The following is a 10,000-nucleotide window of genomic DNA, read 5'->3' on the forward strand; positions in this document are numbered from 1 at the left end:
TCGATTTTTGGGACCCGGGACGCCTGGTCACCTAACTCCCCTTCTATCCCTATGGGGGGGGACGGGGACATCGAAAACGCTCCCATCGCTGCCGAGGCACGCTGCGGGGACTCTCCCTACCATCGCCCCATGCTTCCTTTGAAGAATATATGACGTTTTTCAATTTTCACCGACATTTGAAAATCAAAACTTCAGAACATTTCATAGTTATTCTCAATGGGTTGTCTAGGGGCACACATCTCTAAACTGGGGGAAATGCTCAAAATGATTAAAAAGAAAAACAATGCCCCCAGACCCGGGGGGCTGATAGCTGGGAGCCCCCTGAGCACAGCCCCGGTGTTAGTTTCTGGAGAAATGCCCCCGTTGATTTGTTATGATTTTTTTTCCGCCGGCCGCCTGGTCGCCCTAATGTAAAGTCAATGGGAGTGAGGAGATAGAATATTTTTCAAAGTTTTTCACTCGGCCGTCTGGTCCCCTGACTCGAAAATTTTAAAGTGCTCCCATCGGTCCCAGGGTAGGGTGGCTGATAGCTGGGAGCCCCCTGAGCACTGCCCCGGTGTTAGTTTCTGGAGAAATGCCCCCGTTGATTTGTTATGATTTTTTTTCCGCCGGCCGCCTGGTCGCCCTAATGCAAAGTCAATGGGAGTGAGGAGATAGAATATTTTTCAAAGTTTTTCACTCGGCCGTCTGGTCCCCTGACTCGAAAATTTTAAAGTGCTCCCATCGGTCCCAGGGTAGGGTGGCTGATAGCTGGGAGCCCCCTGAGCACTGCCCCGGTGTTAGTTTCTGGAGAAATGCCCCCGTTGATTTGTTATGATTTTTTTTCCGCCGGCCGCCTGGTCGCCCTAATGCAAAGTCAATGGGAGTGAGGAGATAGAATATTTTTCAAAGTTTTTCACTCGGCCGTCTGGTCCCCTGACTCGAAAATTTTAAAGTGCTCCCATCGGTCCCAGGGTAGGGTGGCTGATAGCTGGGAGCCCCCTGAGCACAGCCCCGGTGTTAGTTTCTGGAGAAATGCCCCCGTTGATTTGTTATGATTTTTTTTCCGCCGGCCGCCTGGTCGCCCTAATGCAAAGTCAATGGGAGTGAGGAGATAGAATATTTTTCAAAGTTTTTCACTCGGCCGTCTGGTCCCCTGACTCGAAAATTTTAAAGTGCTCCCATCGGTCCCAGGGTAGGGTGGCTGATAGCTGGGAGCCCCCTGAGCACTGCCCCGGTGTTAGTTTCTGGAGAAATGCCCCCGTTGATTTGTTATGATTTTTTTTCCGCCGGCCGCCTGGTCGCCCTAATGCAAAGTCAATGGGAGTGAGGAGATAGAATATTTTTCAAAGTTTTTCACTCGGCCGTCTGGTCCCCTGACTCGAAAATTTTAAAGTGCTCCCATCGGTCCCAGGGTAGGGTGGCTGATAGCTGGGAGCCCCCTGAGCACAGCCCCGGTGTTAGTTTCTGGAGAAATGCCCCCGTTGATTTGTTATGATTTTTTTTCCGCCGGCCGCCTGGTCGCCCTAATGCAAAGTCAATGGGAGTGAGGAGATAGAATATTTTTCAAAGTTTTTCACTCGGCCGTCTGGTCCCCTGACTCGAAAATTTTAAAGTGCTCCCATCGGTCCCGGGATAGGGTGGCTGATAGCTGGGAGCCTCCTGAGCACTGCCCCGGTGTTAGTTTCTGGAGAAATGCCCCCGTTGATTTGTTATGATTTTTTTTCCGCCGGCCGCCTGGTCGCCCTAATGCAAAGTCAATGGGAGTGAGGAGATAGAATATTTTTCAAAGTTTTTCACTCGGCCGTCTGGTCCCCTGACTCGAAAATTTTAAAGTGCTCCCATCGGTCCCAGGGTAGGGTGGCTGATAGCTGGGAGCCCCCTGAGCACAGCCCCGGTGTTAGTTTCTGGAGAAATGCCCCCGTTGATTTGTTATGATTTTTTTTCCGCCGGCCGCCTGGTCGCCCTAATGCAAAGTCAATGGGAGTGAGGAGATAGAATATTTTTCAAAGTTTTTCACTCGGCCGTCTGGTCCCCTGACTCGAAAATTTTAAAGTGCTCCCATCGGTCCCGGGATAGGGTGGCTGATAGCTGGGAGCCTCCTGAGCACTGCCCCGGTGTTAGTTTCTGGAGAAATGCCCCCGTTGATTTGTTATGATCCGTAGTTGCCGGCCGGCCGCCCGGCATTGCTCTATCGGATGGAGCGTGGGCTGGCTATGGGAGATTTAGCGATTTTCGGAACCGGCCCCGATGGCCCCCCAAACCGGGTGGCCACGAGGTGGGACCCCCCTGAGCACTGCCCCGGTGTTAGTTTTCCGAGAAATGCCCCCGTTGATTTGTTATGATCCGTAGTTGCCGGCCGGCCGCCCGGCATTGCTCTATCGGATGGAGCGTGGGCTGGCTATGGGAGATTTAGCGATTTTCGGAACCGGCCCCGATCGCCCCCCAAACCGGGTGGCCACGAGGTGGGACCCCCCTGAGCACTGCCCCGGTGTTAGTTTTCGGAGAAATGCCCCCGTTGATTTGTTATGATCCGTAGTTGCCGGCCGGCCGCCCGGCATTGCTCTATCGGATGGAGCGTGTGCTGGCTATGGGAGATTTAGCGATTTTCGGAACCGGCCCCGATCGCCCCCCAAACCGGGTGGCCACGAGGTGGGACCCCCCTGAGCACTGCCCCGGTGTTAGTTTTCGGAGAAATGCCCCCGTTGATTTGTTATGATCCGTAGTTGCCGGCCGGCCGCCCGGCATTGCTCTATCGGATGGAGCGTGGGCTGGCTATGGGAGATTTAGCGATTTTCGGAACCGGCCCCGATCGCCCCCCAAACCGGGTGGCCACGAGGTGGGACCCCCCTGAGCACTGCCCCGGTGTTAGTTTTCGGAGAAATGCCCCCGTTGATTTGTTACGATTATTTTTCGCCCAGGCGATGTGCCTTTTCATTTTGTTTTGCACTTTCCTTCATTCCTTGGTGCATGCTACCATCTAACGGACACATTTCGGTACTGCAGTTTGAAAGTAATTTCCCCGTCTAGGGATCTCTCAATGCCCTGGGCTGCGAAAGGAGGGCAAGGACACCCTATGTTCTCATGAGTGCAAAGCCCCCCCGGCTTCAAGGCATTCCAAAAGGAAAACCGGAGACACTGCTGTACACACACACACACACACACACACACACACACACACACACACACACACACACACACACACACACAGAGAGAGAGAGAGAGAGAGAGAGAGAGAGAGAGAGAGATAGAGAGAGAGTAGTCACACAGTGGAATAAACTCCCCAGCGATGTGGTAGAAGCTGAAAGTTGGGGAACATTGTGATGGTCTATATTTCTTGGCAGATAATAAAAGATGCTCTTATCATGCCTCCGTTGATGTGTTATGATCCATAGGTTGCCGGCCGCCCGGCATTGCTCTGATCGGATGGACCGTGGGCTGCCTATGGCAGAGTATGGGCGATTCTTCAGCCGGCCCCGATGGCCCCCCAAACCGGGTGGCCACGAGGTGGGACCCCCCTGAGCACTGCCCCGGTGTTAGTTTTCGGAGAAATGCCCCCGTTGATTTCTTATGATCCGTAGTTGCCGGCCGGCCGCCCGGCATTGCTCTATCGGATGGAGCGTGGGCTGGCTATGGGAGATTTAGCGATTTTCGGAACCGGCCCCGATCGCCCCCCAAACCGGGTGGCCACGAGGTGGGACCCCCCTGAGCACTGCCCCGGTGTTAGTTTTCGGAGAAATGCCCCCGTTGATTTGTTATGATCCGTAGTTGCCGGCCGGCCGCCCGGCATTGCTCTATCGGATGGAGCGTGGGCTGGCTATGGGAGATTTAGCGATTTTCGGAACCGGCCCCGATCGCCCCCCAAACCGGGTGGCCACGAGGTGGGACCCCCCTGAGCACTGCCCCGGTGTTAGTTTTCGGAGAAATGCCCCCGTTGATTTGTTATGATCCGTAGTTGCCGGCCGGCCGCCCGGCATTGCTCTATCGGATGGAGCGTGGGCTGGCTATGGGAGATTTAGCGATTTTCGGAACCGGCCCCGATCGCCCCCCAAACCGGGTGGCCACGAGGTGGGACCCCCCTGAGCACTGCCCCGGTGTTAGTTTTCGGAGAAATGCCCCCGTTGATTTGTTATGATCCGTAGTTGCCGGCCGGCCGCCCGGCATTGCTCTATCGGATGGAGCGTGGGCTGGCTATGGGAGATTTAGCGATTTTCGGAACCGGCCCCGATCGCCCCCCAAACCGGGTGGCCACGAGGTGGGACCCCCCTGAGCACTGCCCCGGTGTTAGTTTTCGGAGAAATGCCCCCGTTGATTTGTTACGATTATTTTTCGCCCAGGCGATGTGCCTTTTCATTTTGTTTTGCACTTTCCTTCATTCCTTGGTGCATGCTGCCATCTAACGGACACATTTCGGTACTGCAGTTTGAAAGTAATTTCCCCGTCTAGGGATCTCTCTCTCGTCTAGGGACACTGCTGTACACACACACACACACACACACACACACACACACACACACACACACACACACACACACACACACAGTGAGAGAGAGGGAGAGATAGAGAGAGAGAGAGGTGGAGAGGGAGAGAGAGGTGGAGATAGAGAGATGGAGATAGAGATGGAGATAGAGAGAGATGGAGATAGAGAGAGAGATGGAGATGGAGAGAGAGATGGTGATAGAGAGATAGAGATAGAGAGAGAGATGGTGATAGAGAGAGAGATGGTGATAGAGAGATGGAGATAGAGAGAGAGATGGTGATAGAGAGAGAGTCGTCACACTCTGGAACAAACTCCCCAGAAGCTGAAAGTTGGGGAACATTATGATGATCTTTATTTCTTGGCAGATAATAAATGATGATCTTACAGAGGGCGACTTACAACACCAGTGCAAACATACAGCGAAGGACAAGGCATCAATCGCGACAGAATCCCTTGAGTTAAAGCAGCAGATTCAGAATAACACACGTCAAAACAGACTGGAGACTAAAACGAGCACGAAAGGTGTCGAATATGTGGCCTCCTCTCGCTTGTAAACTCTCTCGTGTTCCTGTCGATGGGGTCGGCGGCTCGGGGCAGCGGCCTAGCAGCAGCAGGCAGGCCACCCGGCTGCCTGGGGCTGACCTCCGGGGCAGGCAGGCAGGCAGACCTCCAGGGCAGGCAGGCAGGCAGGCAGGCAGACCTCCAGGGCTAACAGGCTGACCTCCAGGGCTGGCAGGCTGACCTCCAGGGCTGGAAGGCAGGATGGCAGACCTCCAGGGCAGGCAGGCAGGCAGGCAGGCAGGCAGGCAGACCTCCAGGGCTGGCAGGGAGACCTCCAGGGCTGGCAGGCAGGCAGGCAGGGCTGTGTGGCTGGGGAGGGCAGGCTGGCAGGCAGGTAGGCCGTGCTGCTGCCAGGGCTGGAAGGCTGACCTCCAGGGCAGGCAGGCAGGCAGACCTCCAGGGCAGGCAGGCAGGTAGGCCGTGCTGCTGCCAGGGCTGGCAGGCTGACCTCCAGGGCAGGCAGGCAGGCAGGCAGACCTCCAGGGCTGGCAGGCTGACCTCCAGGGCAGGCAGGCAGGCAGGCAGGCAGACCTCCAGGGCTAACAGGCTGACCTCCAGGGCTGGCAGGCTGACCTCCAGGGCTGGAAGGCAGGATGGCAGACCTCCAGGGCAGGCAGGCAGGCAGGCAGGCAGGCAGGCAGACCTCCAGGGCTGGCAGGGAGACCTCCAGGGCTGGCAGGCAGGCAGGCAGGGCTGTGTGGCTGGGGAGGGCAGGCTGGCAGGCAGGTAGGCCGTGCTGCTGCCAGGGCTGGAAGGCTGACCTCCAGGGCAGGCAGGCAGGCAGACCTCGAGGGCAGGCAGGCAGGTAGGCCGTGCTGCTACCAGGGCAGGCAGGCAGACCTCCAGGGCTAACAGGCTGACCTCCAGGGCAGGCAGTGCTGCTACCAGGGCTGGATAGCAGACCTCCAGGGCTGGATAGCAGACCTCCAGGGCAGGCAGTGCTGCTACCAGGGCAGGCAGGCTGTCCTCCAGGGCTGGATAGCAGACCTCCAGGGCAGGCAGTGCTGCTACCAGGGCTGGATAGCAGACCTCCAGGGCAGGCAGTGCTGCTACCAGGGCAGGCAGTGCTGCTGCCAGGGCTGGATGGCAGGCAGGCAGACCTCCAGGGCTAACAGGCTGACCTCCAGGGCAGGCAGGCAGACCTCCAGGGCTAACAGGCTGACCTCCAGGGCAGGCAGTGCTGCTACCAGGGCAGGCAGGCTGTCCTCCAGGGCTGGATAGCAGACCTCCAGGGCAGGCAGTGCTGCTACCAGGGCAGGCAGGCTGTCCTCCAGGGCTGGATAGCAGACCTCCAGGGCAGGCAGTGCTGCTACCAGGGCAGGCAGGCTGTCCTCCAGGGCTGGATGGCAGGCAGGCAGACCTCCAGGGATGGATAGCAGACCTCCAGGGCTGGAAGGCAGGCAGGCAGACCTCCAGGGCAGGCAGTGCTGCTACCAGGGCTGGATAGCAGACCTCCAGGGCTAACAGGCAGACCTCCAGGGCTGGAAGGCAGGCAGTGCTGCTACCAGGGCAGGCAGGCTGTCCTCCAGGGCTAACAGGCAGACCTCCAGGGCAGGCAGTGCTGCTACCAGGGCTGGATAGCAGACCTCCAGGGCTGGATAGCAGACCTCCAGGGCTAACAGGCAGACCTCCAGGGCAGGCAGTGCTGCTACCAGGGCTGGATAGCAGACCTCCAGGGCTGGAAGGCAGGCAGGCAGACCTCCAGGGCAGGCAGTGCTGCTACCAGGGCTGGATAGCAGACCTCCAGGGCTAACAGGCAGACCTCCAGGGCTGGCAGTGCTGCTACCAGGGCTGGATAGCAGACCTCCAGGGCTGGATAGCAGACCTCCAGGGCTAACAGGCAGACCTCCAGGGCTGGCAGGCTGACCTCCAGGGCAGGCAGGCAGGCAGGCAGACCTCCAGGGCTGGATAGCTGACCTCCAGGGCTGGATAGCAGACCTCCAGGGCTAACAGGCTGACCTCCAGGGCTAACAGGCAGACCTCCAGGGCAGGCAGGCAGACCTCCAGGGCAGGCAGTGCTGCTACCAGGGCTGGATAGCAGACCTCCAGGGCTAACAGGCAGACCTCCAGGGCTGGCAGTGCTGCTACCAGGGCTGGATAGCAGACCTCCAGGGCTGGATAGCAGACCTCCAGGGCTAACAGGCAGACCTCCAGGGCAGGCAGGCAGACCTCCAGGGCTGGATAGCTGACCTCCAGGGCTGGATAGCAGACCTCCAGGGCTAACAGGCTGACCTCCAGGGCAGGCAGGCAGACCTCCAGGGCAGGCAGTGCTGCTACCAGGGCTGGATAGCAGACCTCCAGGGCTGGAAGGCAGGCAGGCAGACCTCCAGGGCAGGCAGTGCTGCTACCAGGGCTGGATAGCAGACCTCCAGGGCTGGAAGGCAGACCTCCAGGGCAGGCAGGCAGACCTCCAGGGCAGGCAGTGCTGCTACCAGGGCTGGATAGCAGACCTCCAGGGCTAACAGGCAGACCTCCAGGGCTGGCAGGCTGACCTCCAGGGCAGGCAGGCAGGCAGGCAGACCTCCAGGGCTGGATAGCAGACCTCCAGGGCTGGATAGCTGACCTCCAGGGCTGGATAGCAGACCTCCAGGGCTAACAGGCAGACCTCCAGGGCTGGCAGTGCTGCTTCCAGGGCAGGCAGGCTGTCCTCCAGGGCTGGATAGCAGACCTCCAGGGCAGGCAGTGCTGCTACCAGGGCAGGCAGGCTGTCCTCCAGGGCTGGATAGCAGACCTCCAGGGCAGGCAGTGCTGCTACCAGGGCTGGATAGCAGACCTCCAGGGCAGGCAGTGCTGCTACCAGGGCAGGCAGTGCTGCTACCAGGGCAGGCAGGCTGTCCTCCAGGGCTGGATAGCAGACCTCCAGGGCAGGCAGTGCTGCTGCCAGGGCAGGCAGGCAGACCTCCAGGGCTAACAGGCTGACCTCCAGGGCTAACAGGCAGACCTCCAGGGCTGGCAGGCTGACCTCCAGGGCTGGAAGGCAGGATGGCAGACCTCCAGGGCAGGCAGGCAGGCAGGCAGGCAGGCAGGCAGACCTCCAGGGCTGGCAGGGAGACCTCCAGGGCTGGCAGGCAGGCAGGCAGGGCTGTGTGGCTGGGGAGGGCAGGCTGGCAGGCAGGTAGGCCGTGCTGCTGCCAGGGCTGGAAGGCTGACCTCCAGGGCAGGCAGGCAGGCAGACCTCGAGGGCAGGCAGGCAGGTAGGCCGTGCTGCTACCAGGGCAGGCAGGCAGACCTCCAGGGCTAACAGGCTGACCTCCAGGGCAGGCAGTGCTGCTACCAGGGCTGGATAGCAGACCTCCAGGGCTGGATAGCAGACCTCCAGGGCTAACAGGCAGACCTCCAGGGCTGGCAGGCAGGCAGGCAGACCTCCAGGGCAGGCAGTGCTGCTACCAGGGCTGGATAGCAGACCTCCAGGGCAGGCAGTGCTGCTACCAGGGCAGGCAGTGCTGCTGCCAGGGCTGGATGGCAGGCAGGCAGACCTCCAGGGCTAACAGGCTGACCTCCAGGGCAGGCAGGCTGTCCTCCAGGGCTGGATAGCAGACCTCCAGGGCAGGCAGTGCTGCTACCAGGGCAGGCAGGCTGTCCTCCAGGGCTGGATAGCAGACCTCCAGGGCAGGCAGTGCTGCTACCAGGGCAGGCAGGCTGTCCTCCAGGGCTGGATAGCAGACCTCCAGGGCAGGCAGTGCTGCTACCAGGGCAGGCAGGCTGTCCTCCAGGGCTGGATAGCAGACCTCCAGGGCAGGCAGTGCTGCTACCAGGGCTGGATAGCAGACCTCCAGGGCTGGATGGCAGGCAGGCAGACCTCCAGGGATGGATAGCAGACCTCCAGGGCTGGAAGGCAGGCAGGCAGACCTCCAGGGCAGGCAGTGCTGCTACCAGGGCTGGATAGCAGACCTCCAGGGCTAACAGGCAGACCTCCAGGGCTGGAAGGCAGGCAGTGCTGCTACCAGGGCAGGCAGGCAGACCTCCAGGGCTAACAGGCTGACCTCCAGGGCAGGCAGTGCTGCTACCAGGGCTGGATAGCAGACCTCCAGGGCTAACAGGCAGACCTCCAGGGCTGGAAGGCAGGCAGTGCTGCTACCAGGGCAGGCAGGCTGTCCTCCAGGGCTGGAAGGCAGACCTCCAGGGCAGGCAGGCAGACCTCCAGGGCAGGCAGTGCTGCTACCAGGGCTGGATAGCAGACCTCCAGGGCTGGAAGGCAGGCAGGCAGACCTCCAGGGCAGGCAGTGCTGCTACCAGGGCTGGATAGCAGACCTCCAGGGCTAACAGGCAGACCTCCAGGGCTGGAAGGCAGGCAGTGCTGCTACCAGGGCAGGCAGGCTGTCCTCCAGGGCTGGAAGGCAGACCTCCAGGGCAGGCAGGCAGACCTCCAGGGCAGGCAGTGCTGCTACCAGGGCTGGATAGCAGACCTCCAGGGCTGGAAGGCAGGCAGGCAGACCTCCAGGGCAGGCAGTGCTGCTACCAGGGCTGGATAGCAGACCTCCAGGGCTAACAGGCAGACCTCCAGGGCTGGAAGGCAGGCAGTGCTGCTACCAGGGCAGGCAGGCTGTCCTCCAGGGCTGGAAGGCAGACCTCCAGGGCTGGCAGTGCTGCTACCAGGGCTGGATAGCAGACCTCCAGGGCAGGCAGGCAGACCTCCAGGGCAGGCAGTGCTGCTACCAGGGCTGGATAGCAGACCTCCAGGGCTGGATAGCAGACCTCCAGGGCTAACAGGCAGACCTCCAGGGCTGGCAGGCAGGCAGGCAGACCTCCAGGGCAGGCAGTGCTGCTACCAGGGCTGGATAGCAGACCTCCAGGGCAGGCAGTGCTGCTACCAGGGCAGGCAGTGCTGCTGCCAGGGCTGGATGGCAGGCAGGCAGACCTCCAGGGCTAACAGGCTGACCTCCAGGGCAGGCAGGCTGTCCTCCAGGGCTGGATAGCAGACCTCCAGGGCAGGCAGTGCTGCTACCAGGGCAGGCAGGCTGTCCTCCAGGGCTGGATAGC

The sequence above is a fragment of the Amia ocellicauda genome, unplaced genomic scaffold (assembly GCF_036373705.1).
Source record: "Amia ocellicauda isolate fAmiCal2 unplaced genomic scaffold, fAmiCal2.hap1 HAP1_SCAFFOLD_136, whole genome shotgun sequence".
Lineage (NCBI taxonomy): Eukaryota > Metazoa > Chordata > Actinopteri > Amiiformes > Amiidae > Amia > Amia ocellicauda.